Raw genomic sequence first — 15,323 nt, forward strand, 5'->3', positions numbered from 1 at the left:
CTACCACAAGGGGATCCCAGAGGCAAGTGGACTCCCACATACGAAGGGCCATTTGTGGTTAAGAAGGTATTCTCTGGTGGAGCCATGATACTTGCTACAATGGATGGCGAAGACTTCCCGCATCCTGTGAACGCGGACATAGTTAAAAAATACTACGCATAACAGAGACCCGCTAGGTCGACGTACCTAGGCAAAAGTAAGGGCATCCCGGCGAACCAAAAGGGTTCGGGCAAAAATTAGGGATAAACATATAAAAATGTACACCCGGCAAGTTGAAAACCTGAAAAGGCGGCTTGGGCAAAAACGGGTATCCTGGTGGACTGAAAACCTGAAAAGGCGGTCCAGGCAAAAATTAGGGATTCAAGCGTATGACTATGTCCCGTTCTCTGTCAGCTTCAACCAAGTTCAAGGGACTGAACAAGCCAATCACCTCTATCCGACAGCAGAAGATGAGATGCTTGAAGACATGATGACAGTAGTGGAATTAAAATCAATAGGACTTTCTCTGCATAGCTTTCTCTTGGTGTTCTTGACAATTTCCTCTTACTAGGATTTCTGTCTCCTTGTACACAAATTGCCTGTTTATAGGCCCTCTTTCAAAATCAATACAATTTTATCTCCAAAAAAGATGCTTTTGTTTTTACTTTTTCCGTTTTGATTGCATAAACGTCCATTGATTTAATTTGAATTGATATATGCATTTGAATATGATTAATGTTTATCAAAAATACATGCCTAAAATAGAAATAGCGATTACTACAAGACTTCAGGACCAAGGAGAAGGTCTAACCACGCTTTCCAATGAATCCGTTGCTAATTCGATTCCCCGGCAACGCCAATTATTCCCCAGAAGAGGTCGGCACCACCAGACAGACATGTCATCTCTTCCATCCCCAGCCAGGCTCTGTTGAGTGTTTTCATCGTCAGACAGAAAGCAAGTATCCCCAGCTAAGAAAGGGTCATCGATACAAATATCTCCGGCCAGAAGACTGAGATTTATTCCCCAGTAGAGTCCCCTGGAAGAACGTTTCAGACGCATAGTGCATTCATTACATCATTTCACATCACATACCTACATACAATTTTCATTCCGCATCATATACATTACATCATTTCATAACATATACATGCACACAATGCTCGCATTTATTCCAGACGCATAATTCACTCATCACATCATTTCGCAGCACACGCATGCATACAACATTTGCATCTCATGCATCATGACATGGCATGAAGCTAACTTTATTTTTCAGGTTAACTATCCTCTTGATACAATCAACACAAAGGTCCATTCAGACGGACATCTGTATCAATTACATTCAGGATTCAACTACACCTTTCAGATATACTCCATGTCGACATTCATTCTGACATCCTCCTAACGATGGCATCTATAAGCCCATCCCAAATATTCATTGCAAATACAACATATACAAATACTAGCAGATATAGCCTAGCGTACGGTTCGTTCTGATTCGGCTCAACATATAACTCCTTCCACTCAGATACGATCTAACGGACGATCCATTCTGATCTTCAACTACTCCCAACACGGTCTAATGTACGACCCAGTTGGACCTTCACTTCTCAGGTACTACCTAGCATACGGTCCACCCTGATTCATCTCAACACAGGACTCCTTCAACTCAGATACGATCTAGCGTACGATCCATTTTGACCTTCAATAACTCAGATACAGTCTAATGTACGACCAAGTTAGACCGTCAAGTCCTCGGACAACTCAGATAAGGTTTAATGTACGACCAAGTTAGACCTTTATCTCCTCAGGTGCTACCTTCGGACAGGTACATTCCTGAATGGTAGTCTGGTATACGGCTACTCCCTTGCTCAGGTGCTACCTTCGGACAGGTACATTCCTGAATGGTAGTCTGGTATACGGCTACTCCCTTGCTCAGGTGCTACCTTCGGACAGGTACATTCCTGAATGGTAGTCTGGTATACGACTACTCCCTTACTCAGATGCTACCTTCGGACAGGTACATTTCTGAATGGTAGTCTAGTGTACGACTACTCCCTTTTCAGCAGATTCATCCTAATGGACGGCTCATTCTGCTCAGATATGGTTTAATGTACGACCAAGTTAAACCTTCATCTTCTCAGATGCTACCTAGTGTACGGTACATTTCTGAAGTGTAGTCTAGTGTACGACTACCCCCTTTTATCATCAGATTCAGCCTAATGCACGACCCAATTAGACCTTCGTCTCCTCAGATGCTACCTAGTGTACGGTACATTTCTGAAGTGTAGTCTAGTGTACGACTACCCCCCTTTTATCATCAGATTCAGCCTAATGGACGGCTCATCCTGCAACTCCAATACAGTCTATCATAAGACCCATTTGGATCTTCAACTCAGAGACGATCTAGCGTACGATCCGTTCTGATCTTTCATCCCCATCAAAGTCATCCGCCTAACGAACAGCTCACTCTGATACTCAGATATGGTCCAGTGTATGATCCATTCTGATCCATTATCCCCAGCAGCATATAGCATACTCTGACTCCCCAGCGAAGTCAACAGCATGATGGACGATTCACTATACGGTCTAGCGCATGACCCGGTATGACGTCCATGTCTTCAGACATTGTCTAACGTACGACACAATCTGGAAATCTCCTCATCGAACCTCCTGGATGGCATCTTTAAGCCCATCTCCATCAAGACTAATGGACAAGCGCAAATTTTTGGGGCATTCTAGTGTTCAATAATCTTTCACCTCCAGACCACGAACGGCATACATACCATTCTACTCTCTCGGTTCAAGAATATTGAACAGGGGCAGCTGTCATACCCCAAAATTTGCCCGTTGATATTACAAAGCATTTTCCAAGACCCTCTGACTTGATCTGCAAGGCACTGATATTAAATGGACAAAAGCCCAGCTCACAACAGGCCTAATCCAAAGTGGCCCAAAATAGCTTGCTCGCTAGGCGAGCAATTCCTTCGCCTAGCGAATATCTCAGCATGCCACTCGCCCAGCGAAGCACCAGGTCCAGAAAAAGCCCAGACCTAGCTTGCTCGCTAGGCGAGCAATTCCTTCGCCTAGCGAAGCTTGCGAAAATTTGAAGTTTTGGACCTCATTTTAAGCCCATTAGGTCACCACCACTACCACTATAAATACCAGCTCCTCTGCCACGAAAGACACAGACGGACGGAGACGGACGGACGAACACACACACAGACCCAGAGGGAGAAACACTGAAACCCTGCTGATCCAGAGAATTCGGAAGACGGAAACCCTGAAGGCCGCTCACCCGCTCCGAAGCTACCGCCGCCCAACTCAATCCGGCTCGCCAATTCAAGGTTGCAATTCGATTGCAAACAGGTTTGCATTACTATTATCGTGTTATTTTCTCATTTGGCATGTGGTACCGCTTCATGTTCTTAACTTGTGGATGATATTATAATTGAATTCATAAACATATTTGAAGTTTTGCATGTGAATTTAAGTGTGCCTGAATATTGTGAATGCTGAACCATGTAATTATGTGTTGGATGCCATAAGCCATGCCGCAGGTTGAGGTCATACTGTTCTCAAATTCCAAACCCGTGGTCGCTCGCTAGCTCATCGCTAGGCGAGCCTTCGCTAGGCGAAGCAGAGGCGAACGGGACAGTGGCTGTTTTGTCTCTTTGTTGTCCATTTTATGTTCATCTAATCATGATTCTGCATTATTTGGCTTAAATTTCTGGCTGTTATATTTATTTTATGGGGCAATTTCCAATTGTATTTTGCCTCAATGCTCTAATCCGTGTGTTGCATGATGTAAAGGCTAGCATACTTCCAAAGAAATAACCGGCTAGGCATGCCGCTTTAGGTGTGGACATTCTTGAGGAGATGGCTTTTGGATGACCTAAGTTTAATATGGAGATTCATCTTGAATCACCAAGCTTGATTTTTAATGTATTGATTTCATTGATTTCCTGTGGACCTAATTACCTAACTGATTACGGCTATTTAATTAATTGTTAAAATCCGGACTTTAAATTAATGATATCGGACCTCTCTTTATTACCCCACGATTACGTAATACGGTCATGTCCCGCGAATATGGGGATATCCTTAGCAAAGACCCTTCGGTTAAATCATCATAGTCCCTCGGATGTTGCCTTCGAAAATACGATTTTGTCCCTCGATGACCCTTCGGTGTAGCCTACGGTTAAATGATGATCGTCCCTTCGAATGCTAAGGTATCCTCACTACTGTTGCCTTCAATGACCTATCAATGACCCTACGATGACCCTTCTACATCCCAAGGATAAAACTACTTACTTCTCAATAGTCAGGACAGTTTTACCCTCATAAGGATAGGAAATGCCCGGAAAGACCTCGGACAGGTATAACCTTAATTGCTCATTCATAACAAAAAAATACTTTTCACACCTCACACCTTTCAAACATCTTTTGGAAAATCATCACTTAGCATACATCCGTACTAGGATCATTGCCGAGTTATATTTTTCTAAACTACTTTCAAAAACTATACGAGATAACCACTTTGTATACATTCATGCAAGAATCATTACAAAGTTAAATTCTCATTTTCAAAACATTTTTCACACATTTCTCAACCACCTTTTTCAAACTAGAAAACATAAATGATTGAGCAATTAAGAGCCCATGGATAACCATGGATACAAAGGGTGCTAATACCTTCCCTTTGTATAAAGTACCTCCCGAACCTAAGAATTTAAAATTAAGGTCTTTCCTGTTCTTTTCCACCTTTCCTCATGGGATAAAAGAAAAGTCGGTGGCGACTCTTGCTAACCGCGACATTGCGATTAAAAATCCAATAAAGTCCAGTTCACCGTATGACAGTAATCGTCATCCAAACAAAACACTCAAACCAATCAAACTTGTTTTCCGCCCTTGTGCGACCCCGAAAACATTTTCAGACAAGAGTATGCTACATCCATTTCGACGTGAAACAAAAAAAAGACTTCAGCCTCCAAGAGCGAGCAACAAGTAAAGGTTTAATCGCTCAAATATGATCCAAGCATCACTCTCTTTAAAAGCAATCCACTCAGTAGTTCTCTTTGAGTAAAACTACATTTGCCTTAAGTTCTTCATAACACCTGAAGATATGTAGGAGCAGGATTGTGAAATCTTGTCAAGCAAATTAATATTAAAAAAACATAAGTATTTCCTTTTTTTTTCAGTAAGTAGAAGATAACATTTAACATTGGCTAATGCTTTATCACAAATCTAACTAAGTGGTTCCCGTTGAGTACAACGGACGTGAGGGGTGCTAATACCTTCCCCTTGCATAATCGACTCCTGAACCCGAATTTAGTTGCGAAAGCCATTTTTTTTTGTGTGTGGGTTTTATCGATATTTCTCCTTTCTTTCATTGGAATAAATAAAGTTCGATGGCGACTCTGTTCGAACATCTTTTCCGTGAGTGTACGAGTGCCTCACGAAGGATCACGTTTTTCGAGATGCGACAGTTGGCGACTATGCTGGGGAGAACATATCTCCATGCTAGAGAGAGTTAGGCTTGTCGTACCCCAAAATTTGCCCTCCCCTTTTCATCTTTTCATTCAATCCTTAACTTGATATTCATTTGCCCATATTCATATTTCATTCATATGCATGCATTTATGTTGACACTTACTGATCTATAAATTCAAATCTCAGTAGCTTACAAGGCTAGGGTTTGTGCATGGGTCAAACTTCTGCTATATGTTTTGGCCATTCATCTAGTGAAACCCTAATTTGCTTAACTTCTAAGATATGGATCCAAGGAGGCCACATCTTAACCCCTTTAATCCATCTGAAACCCTAATCAGGAAGGGTAAGGCCCTAATATGCCTTATGACTTGATCTTCCACCTTGTGTTTGTCTAAGATCCTAATTCAAAGGGATGAGGTTCTTGGCCAGCTTATCATACACCATCAATCTTTCCTAGGGCATAAGGATCATTCATCTAGCCCATATGCCCAGGTGTTTAGATCTTCATCTAGTTCAGGATTTCACTTAAAACCTCCATACATATGCATCCTATTTGGTCCTTACTAGTCTATTGGTTCCAAGCCCAAGATACTTTCAATCTCATTGGTCTCTGATCCACAAGTTCATGATTGCATGGGAGGCATTCGTTTTTGATCCATTGTTTGCCTTTGATCCGGTTACGGGCCATAAGAGCTTCCATCATTGCTTCATACATATAGCTGGCCCATTTGATTCACATGATATCCTGAGGTCATGTTTCAATTAGTCAAGGTTTTGGATTCATGCATAAGGAAATTTGTTTTTTAAGAAATCCTTCAAGAGTGTTTTATCCACATGAACCATAACCATTTCATCTAAGACATTGTGTTTTATTATTTATCACTAAGATAAATAAAGAAATCACATTTTTCAAGAGTTGACTTTTTGGTCAATTGTAACATACACATTCCATTCTTTCCTGAGGTCACTCCATTTATAACATACACATTCCATTCTTTCCCTCATAATTCAATTCAATGCAATTCATAGACTTTCTATACAAAATCCAATTTTTGCAACTTTCAATGCATTTTATTATTATGCTTAACCATTACAAATAAACCATGTCCATATCTCCACATCATTATTCAATCCAAATTCAAGTTACAAACCATGTCTTAATCCAAAATTACAAAAAGAATTACAATGTATAAACCAATTGCCAATTCCAAAATACATTGTTCAAAACATTTTCAACAATCCAAATCCATTCTATTTGAGACCTACTTCTAAGCAATTTCCAAACAACTCCAAGCTTCAAGCCAATTCCAATCCCAAGCATGAACTTCATAAGTATTTCCAATTTAACTTCACCTGTACAATCAATTAATAACCTCACTTCATATGGACTAAACCAATACATAAGCAATTTACATTTAATTTCTAACAGAATGATTTATTCCACTAGCAGTAGCTCATCTGGTAGCATAACTTAATAAACAATTGACAGAATCGATCAACTTCAAACATAGTTAACAAAATAATTCCAATACTCTTTTCTTAGCACTTAATCAGGTAACAAAACAAAAGATACAAAGGCAGCTGTTAAAGCAATCACTGGGAAAAAGAAAAACTAGTTGTCCAGAATGAAGGTGAGAAAAACAAGAAAGGGGGGGTTTGAATTGTTTTGGAAAATAAGCGCTTTTTCAGAATCAGAACACACAGGATTTTATACTGGTTCGCTTATAACACAAAGCTACTCCAGTCCACCCGGCCAAGGTGATTTCGCCTTTAAAAAGGACTTAATCCACTAATCTTGAAAGATTATTACAACCAACGTCTAAGAGAAAGATCTCTTAGTCCTCCCAAGTATACAGACTACGCAGAGTCACTTGAGGAATAAAAATCAATTTAGGTAAAAACAAAATTTGTAATCTAGAGTGCTTCTAGGATAAAGCAAATATTACAGAAATTTGAGCAAGTAAAAAGTTTCACGTTATGAGCAAAAGCTCGTGAAAGATTAAGAGAGAGAGAGTAGAGTGTTTCTGTGCGTTCAGGTGTGTCTCTCAATGAGGTTTGCCGTCCTTTATATAGAGGTGAAAGGACCGTTGTAGTGATGGCAGATATTTTGTCTTGATGAGAGTTTAATGCCATAACTTCTGTTGTTTCTTGCCAAAACAAGTTTGTCTCCCTGAATAACTTCTTTCCAAATATAATTTCTTTCTATTTGAAGTTGTAGTTGCCGTTACTCTTTCTGGATAAGGAAATTCTTCGTCAGAGTCTGAATTACTCTATTAAACTGAGATTTGAGACATGACATTAGAGCTTCTGATAGTCCTAGTCTTTTAGATCATCAGTGTTGACTTCAGAGGAAGTTGAGAGCTTCTGGTATTCTGATATGCTGTTGCTCAGAGTCAGAACTTCCGGAGCGCACTTCTTCTTCAGATGCTTCTGATATTCTGATATATTGTTTTGCTCAGAGTCAGAGCTTTTAGGGAGCGTTTCCACTTCAGATGCTTCTGATCTTCTGGTACTTTGTATATGATTTTATTCTGTATCTAATAAAGCGATCATATTCCTTTGTTCTTGTTCAGAGTTCTGCACACTTAGAAACTTTGCGTTAGAGTGCCAATTTTGGTTTCATCCTTTGTTATCATAAAAATCCTGGAATCTGTTGTAGAACTATTTTTGTTCTTACAATCTCCCCCTTTTTTATGATGACAGAACAAACTTAAATGATAGATGAAACATTCAGATATAAGAGTTTATCAGATCAGATAGAAGTGAGCTCCCCCTGAGATAAGCTAGGGAGTTCAGAAGTTCTTACCAGAGCTTCCAAGCAATGAAGTTTTCTAGATACCTTTCTGCATCTTTCTAAGTCAAAGAGTGTTAGATGGATTTTAATTGAATAGTATGTTTGCAGAGTGCTTGAGGAGTTAGACAATTTTTCATCAGAGCTGTTTGATTTCTCCCCTTTTTTGTCAGAATCAAAAAGACTTAAAAAAGTAATAAGCAGGAAGAATATATATATATATATATATATATATATATATATATATATATATATATATATATATATATATATATATATATATATATATATATATATATATATATATATATATATATATATATATATATATATATCCAGATAAGAGCAAAAACATCAGAGACAAAACAAGCAAAGCAACAAACAAGAAAAACATCCTAAGTGCCTAAGGGTTGGGAGGAGGAGGCATTCTCTGAAGCAGTTGAGTCAGCAGATTCTGGATGTTGGCGTTGACTGTGTCCTGTTGATCCAATCTGGCTCGGACTTCCTTCTGCTCTTTCTGAAGCTCCTCAAGGGTCTTGAGAACCAGAGGGGCAAATGTAGAAGACTCCCCCTGAGTCAGAGCATGCTGTTCTTCAGCGGCTTTAGCTTCAACTTCAGCAGCAGCTTTTGCTTCAGCTTCAGCAGCAGCAGCATCAGCTATAGCTTTGGCTTCAGCTTCCCTTACCCTTTGAAGTTCTTCTTGTCTTGCTCTTTCTTCTGCTTCCCTTCTGGCTTCTTCCTCAGCTTCTTTGGCTAAGCGCTCCTGTAGTCTTGCCTCAGCGTCTCTGATAAAGTCGTTTCTGACTTGCTCAGAGAGGTTCATCAGCTTAAAGGCCTCAGAAGTCATCCAGCCAATGACTCTGTTCCAGTGTGTCCTAACAGAGGAAGGATCATCACTGATGCCAGAGTTTGTGGACAGGGACTTAACCTTTTCCACTGATGCTTTTGCAAACAACATAATTGCCTCTTCTAGGGTTGGCAGGGAGTGGTCAGGTTCAGATGGTAGAGGTGAGGAAGTGGGAGGGCTTAGGTTGAGAGTTTGAGGTTCAGCGGAAGTGTTTGGAGGGGTAAGGTCAGAGGTGTTGGGGTCAGAGGGTTGGACGTCAAAGGGAATGATGGTTGGTTGTTCTATGGGTGGTGAGGTTACTTCAGGGTTAGGTGGAGGTGGTTGTGGTTGTTGGGAGGCAAGGTTTTGTGTATGAAGTTGGGCTAGAGTGGGAGAAGCGGGGTCAGAGAATTCTGTGTCAGATGAGATGATACAGTAAGGGGGTGATTCTAGGGCTGAGGATGAGGACGTGGTTTCATTCATTTGTTCAGCTTCAGATATGGGTAATGAGGTAGTGGTGAGATTGAATTTTGGGAGTGGTTGAGATGTTCTAGTCGTTGAAGGAGGGGTTTCAGATGGGGTGTATAGAGGGGTTGGTAGAGGAATAGAAGAAGCAAGTTGCTGTACAGAAGGAGCAGAAGAGGCAGACTTACTAGAAGACTCATGCATAGGTGCTGGAGGTCTTGATTCAGAGGATTCTCCTAGCTTCGCTTTCTTCACCTGTGATGTCTTCTCAGAGGGACCTCTTTTATTCCTCACGAAGTTGGGAGCTTTATCTGGTAGTTCGCTCAACCTGAATTCTGAGATGTCCACTCCTTCATCCTTCAGACGTTGGAGATAGTGGAGAATTGCCTCTTTGGGTTCTTCCTTGGAGAACAGATATAGACCATGGGGAATTTTCCTCTGATCTTTTAAGGCTTCCCAAGAGGTGTCCAGAGTAGGTCTAACGTTGACCTTCTCCAGAATTCCCATGCTCTTCAGATTCCTGGAGTTCAGAGGCCTTCCAGTGTCGATTGCCATGTCTTCCATAAGCCTGAGCTTTACCAGATGGTCCACGAGACCATTCTCTATCAGTACATCTGAGAGGACTCTTCCCAAGGGAATGTAAGTTTTGGACTTCATGTGATTTCTGGTTTCTCGTACAGAGTCTATGAGGTATTTGAAAAGAAGTGCAGGGAGGCATAGCTTCAGACCTTTATGAATGCAGTACAAAATACATTTTTGATCTGTATTGATGTAATCTGATGAATTCGACGCTGGGCGATGATGGATTGTTCCCAGAATGATTTTGAGCCAGACCCGGAGGTTCTGATGCAGTTCCTTGTTCTTTGAGGGGTTGTCTTCTGCGTTTAGTTTGAAGATCGTTGGGTTGATTTCTTGAGATATGTATTTCGCCCTGGGATTGATGTTGTAAATCCTTCTTCCTCCATCTTTCTGCATGTTCAGCAAAGCAGCGATGGACTTTTCAGTTATCACAATCTTCATTCCCAGAACGTATGAGACTATGAAATGATCGTCAACATCAGTAAATCTCCAGAATTCCTTAATGAGATTTGGGTAAACTTGACCGTAGAGGCGTTGAAAGTAGTTTCCCCAACCTTGTTGACGAAGTTCTTCAGTGAGGTCTACGCCATTTCTTCTCATGTTATCAAAATCCACCAGGGATTCACACAGCACGTCCAGTTTTTCAAAAGGTGTTGCAAGGTTAATATGGGGTTCACGGTCAAGAATGTGAGGCTCCTTGTAAACTGGTATTGTAACTACGCCTGTAACCGTTGGAGTATGGTTGCTGGTGCTTTGAGCTAGGTTGCTGGAATCCATTTGCTGAGAGTAGTTGAACACAGATTGTTATTGAGTATCCATGGTGTTGATGAGGAACTGAGATGAAGATGAACTGTTTGCAGAAATGCCTGAGAGAACAGGGGTTAAACGAGTGAGTGAGAGTGAAGTGTGTGCAAAGTGTGAAAAGAGTGTTTAAATACCCAAAAGGGCGCATGCAAAACGACACAGAAATCAGAGTTTTAGCACACAAACCAAGTTAGCACGTTTAGAGGGAGAAATGATTATGGCTCATAAATGATGTCTAATCCCAACAGTTCACACACTACTCGAGGAGATCTCAAGAGTCTGTTCCTTGATTACTGCTGGACAACTGTCTAGAAGTTTCAAGGTTAGACGCAAGTCACTCCACGTGTTTTGATTTATCTAATCTTCAGGAATACCAAACGATTGGTTCCTGGAGATTTCTAACTCAGATGACTTCTAACTAGGTAGAAGTATCAGAGTCAGAGGCAGATTCTATTTGTTTATGTCAGAGTCTCATTTGACAACTACAGAGGCACATTTTATTCAGGGCAGTTTTGAATGTTCAGATTTTCTAAGATAAAGCGGAATCTATCTTCAGCTAAGGGTTTAGTAAAGATATCTGCCCATTGATGATCTGTATCAATGAACTTCAACGTTACTATTCCTTTCTGAACATAGTCTCTAATAAAATGATGTTTTATTTCAATGTGCTTGGCTCTGGAGTGTAAAATGGGATTCTTACTTAGACAAATAGCAGTAGTGTTGTCACAAAAGATAGGAATGTTACTCTCGAAGATTTGCAGATCTTCTAACTGATTCTTCATCCAGAGCATCTGAGTCGTGCATAGTGATACTGAGATGTATTCTGCTTCTGCAGTGGACAGAGCGATAGTTGATTGCCTTTTGCTTGCCCAGGATATCAGATTGTTTCCCAGGAGCTGACAATTTCCAGATGTGCTTTTTCGTTCCAATCTATCTCCTGCGTAATCTGCATCACAGTAACCAGAAAGTCTATACTCTGATGTTTTCTCATACATCAGGCCCAGGTTAGGAGTTCCTTTCAGATATTTGAGAATTCTCTTAACTGCAGTTAAGTGAGTTTCTCTAGGATCTGATTGGAATCTGGCACAGAGACAGACACTAAAGAGAATATCAGGTCGAGTAGCAGTCAGATAGAGAAGGGAGCCTATCATACCACGATAGAGCTTATGACAAACCTTTTTACTGACTTCTTCCTTTTCAAGAATGCATGTTGGATGCATGAGAGTCTTTGCAGAGTTGCATTCAGCCATGTCAAATTTCTTCAGAACATCTTTTATGTATTTGCTTTGATGAACGTACGTGACTTCTGAAGTTTGGTTAATTTGAATTCCCAGAAAGAACTTTAGTTCTTGCATTAAGCTCATTTCAAATTCTGCCTGCATTAACTCAGAGAATTCTTGACAAACAGAGGCGTTAGCTGAACCAAAAATAATATCATCAACGTATATCTGGCATATCATGAAATCATTGTTAAGGTTTTTACAGAAGAGTGTGGAGTCAACTTTTCCTCTGATGAAATTATGTTCCAGAAGGAAGTTACTTAATCGTTCATACCAAGCTCTGGGAGCTTGTTTAAGTCCATATAAAGATTTTTTAAGTTTAAAAACATGTTCTGGATAATTTGGATTTTCAAAACCTGGAGGTTGGTTGACATACACTTCTTCTGATATATAACCATTAAGGAATGCGCTCTTGACATCCATTTGATATAGTTTGATAGAATGATTTATAGCGAAGGATACAAGAAGACGAATAGATTCTAACCTGGCGACTGGAGCAAAGGTTTCATTGTAGTCAATACCTTCTTGTTGACTGTAACCTTGAGCTACCAGTCGAGCTTTGTTTCTGACGACTTCTCCTTTCTCATTCAGCTTGTTTCTGAATACCCATCTGGTTCCGATAACGTGAGTGCCTCTGGGCTTGGGAACAAGATCCCAGACATCGTTCTTTGTGAATTGATCTAACTCTTCTTGCATGGCTAGAACCCAGTCGTTATCTTGAAGTGCCTCATCACAGGACGTAGGCTCGATCAGAGATACTAGTCCCAGAGGAGTCTCTTCAGAGGTCTTGAAGGTAGATCTGGTTCTGACAGGTTCGTCCTTGTTACCCATAATCAATTATTCAGATATGTTGAGGCGACTTTTAGCTTTCTTTGGGATTAATGGAAGATTACTTTCCTCAGGTTTTTGAATGGCAATTGCTTCTGGAGTTTTGTCAGATCCTGCAAGAGTGATTTCTAAATCTGCAAAATTCTCAACTAGCTTTGACTTTTCAGGGTCAAGCTTATCGTCAAATCTGACATGAATTGATTCTTCCACAATTTGGGTTTCTGTATTGTATACTCTATAGCCTTTAGAGCGTTCTGAGTATCCTAACATAATACCTTTCTGTGCTTTGGAATCAAACTTGTTCAGATGTTATTTAGTGTTTAAAATAAAACAGGAGCATCCAAAAGGATGAAAATATGAAATGTTTGGTTTTCTTCCTTTACACAGTTCATATGGAGTCTTTTCCAGAATGGGTCTTATGGAGATTCTATTTTGAATATAACACGCTGTATTTACAGCTTCGGCCCAAAAGTGCTTAGCCATATTTGTTTCATTGATCATAGTTCTTGCCATCTCTTGGAGTGTCCTATTCTTCCTCTCTACAACTCCATTTTTTTGTGGAGTTCTAGGGAAGGAGAAATCATGGGATATTCCATTAGAGTCAAATAATTCCTCAAAAAATTTGTTTTCAAATTCCCCACCATGATCACTTCTGACTCTTACAATTTTAGAGTCAAATTCTTTTTGCACTTTGGAACAGAAGCTAGTGAATACAGAGTGAGACTCGCTCTTGTGCTTTAGGAATTTTACCCATGTCCAGCGACTGAAATCATCAACAATGACTAGTCCATATTTCTTTCCATTGACTGATGCTGTTTTCACAGGACCAAATAAGTCAATGTGAAGAAGTTCCAGAGGCTTAGAGGTAGTAACAATAGTTTTCTTTTTGAAAGATGTTTTTGAAAATTTTCCCTTCTGACATGCTTCACACAGAGCATCTGAAGAGAACTTCAGTTTAGGCAGGCCTCTGACTAACTCAAGTTTATTTAGCTGAGATAATTTCCTCATGCTAATATGGCCCAAGCGTCTATGCCATACCCATTGCTCTTCGTGAACGGACATCAGACACTTCACATTTTGTTCTTTTAAATCAGACAGATTAATTTTATAAATATTGTTTTTCCTCTTGCCTGTAAATAGGACATAACCATTGTTTTGATTTATGGCTTTACATGTTTTTTGATTAAAGATTACATCATAACCGTTATCACTTAATTTACTTATGGATAACAGGTTATGCATTAATCCTTCTACATAAAGAACATCAGATATAGAGGGAAGAGTACCATTACCAATAGTTCCGAAGCCTCTGATCCTTCCTTTCTGATCTCCTCCGAAACCTACGAATCCAACGTCTTTAAGTTCCAGGCTTTGGAACATAGACTTTCTTCCCGTCATGTGTCGCGAGCATCCAGAGTCCAGGTACCATGACTGGTGTTTGAACTTTGCTGCATAAGATATCTGCAACATAAACAATCTTATCTTTTGGTACCCAGAGTCTCTTGGGTCCTTTATGATTAGTTTTCCCAGAGTTTCTGATTACCTTGGGTTTTCTAGCATTATCAAACTTTTGTTCTTGTGTGTGTGTATAGTGATATGAAAATGGGGATTTAGGTTGGTCACTAGTAGAAGTTTTATCTTCCTTAGGATCATACCCAGTTCCTCTTCTATTGTTCTGACTGACTCCATAAATCATAGATGCCATTACACTCCTTCCTATCCCATTTTTCAGAAACTTTTGAAAGGCTTTTTCGTATTTATAAATTATCGTGTTTGAAGTTTGTGGAGCTTGAGATAACGCTTCATCTAGTTTTAAACAATTTTTCTTTGCTACATCTCTTAGTGATGTTAAAACTTTGTTTTCATCTTTTAGTTCTAGAATTGTCATCTCAAGTTTACCACATTCTTCAAACTTTTCTTCAAGACAGCCTTTTATTGCTTTAAATTTTTGTTTTAGTTTCTGATATGAGCTAAGAGTTTCAGACAAGCATGATTCTAGGTCAGATCGAGAGAGTTCAGAAAATACCTCTTCTGATTCAGATTCTTCATCTGAAGTGTTCCTGGATGTGGTAGCCATGAACGCCACATTGGCCTGTTCATCAGAGTCAGATTCTGATGAGTCAGATTCGCTATCATCCCAGGTGGCCATTAATCCCTTCTTGGTTCTGAGGGAGTTTTTCTTGAAGCTCTCTTTTCTGGAGCTGTCTTTCTTTAACTTTGGGCATTCGTTCCTGTAGTGACTTGTTTCTTTACATTCATAACAAGTAACATCTTTGT

This window comes from Lathyrus oleraceus, chromosome 7, assembly GCF_024323335.1.
Source record: "Lathyrus oleraceus cultivar Zhongwan6 chromosome 7, CAAS_Psat_ZW6_1.0, whole genome shotgun sequence".
Taxonomy (NCBI): domain Eukaryota; kingdom Viridiplantae; phylum Streptophyta; class Magnoliopsida; order Fabales; family Fabaceae; genus Lathyrus; species Lathyrus oleraceus.